This window comes from Lithobates pipiens, unplaced genomic scaffold, assembly GCF_037356315.1.
Source record: "Lithobates pipiens isolate NorthernLeopardFrog02 unplaced genomic scaffold, aLitPip1_a1.2 Scaffold_30, whole genome shotgun sequence".
In the NCBI taxonomy this organism is placed as follows: Eukaryota; Metazoa; Chordata; class Amphibia; order Anura; family Ranidae; genus Lithobates; species Lithobates pipiens.
Window position 1 is genome coordinate 130060988 of NW_027507791.1, and position 1117 is coordinate 130062104.

The following is a 1117-nucleotide window of genomic DNA, read 5'->3' on the forward strand; positions in this document are numbered from 1 at the left end:
TTTAATGTAAATAAAAGTTATAACAGTATAAAATGCACTCTCTCAGAAGGTGGGGGCTTGTCACGTCCAGCATGGGAACAGAACTGCCAGTGAATCCCTTGTATGTTGAGCCACGAGCAATGTGTTTAAGCGGGAAACGGAAGCCTCGAGGGAGGATGGGTTACTCGGCGTGGAGGTGATCCGGATCTGTCAAACTGTGTGGAACCATCTACCGCTGTGTTAGGCCAATCGCAATGCATTTTGGAGGCAAGCTTTAGCTGGATTACCAATCACATTAAAATAATCCAATGTGGTCAGAGCATGCCTAAAAAAAAATGTACAAGGTGATAAGAATTATTGATAGTGAGAATGAACTTTTGTAAGAGGTAGATAAGTGTTCTGCATATATAAGTCAAAGATATAAAAAAAAATATATATATATAAAGTAGAATGGATATATCCACTTACAGACCAGACCATTTTGCTGGCTAAAGACCAGACCACTTTTTTTTTTGCTATTCGGCACTGCGTCGCTTTAACTGACAATTGTGCGGCCCTGCGACGTGGCTCCAAAACAAAATTGACATCCTTTTTTTTCCCCCACAAATAGAGCTTTCTTTTGGTGGTATTCGATCACCCCTGCGGTTTTTATTTTTTGCGCTATAAACAAAAATAGAGCGTCAATTTTGAAAAAAACGCATTATTTTTTACTTTTTGTTATAATAAATATCCCCCAAAAATATATTTAAAAAAACATTTTTTTTTCCCTCAGTTTAGGCCGATACATATTTTTGGTAAAAAAAAATTGCAATAAGTGATTATTGATTGGTTTGTGCAAAAGTTATAGCGTTTACAAAATAGGGGATAGTTTTATGGCATTTTTATTAATTTTTATTAATTTTTTTTTTTTTTTTTTTTTTTTACTAGTGATGACGGCGATCAGCGATTTTTATTGTGGCTGCGACATTATGGCGGACACATCGGACATTTTTGACACATTTTTGGGACCATTGCCATTTATACAGCAATCACTGCTATACAAATGCAGTGATTCCTGTGTAAATGACACTGGCAGTGAAGGGGTTAACCAGTGGGTGGCAGTGTAGGGATTAAGTGTTCCTAGGGGGCGTGTTACTAA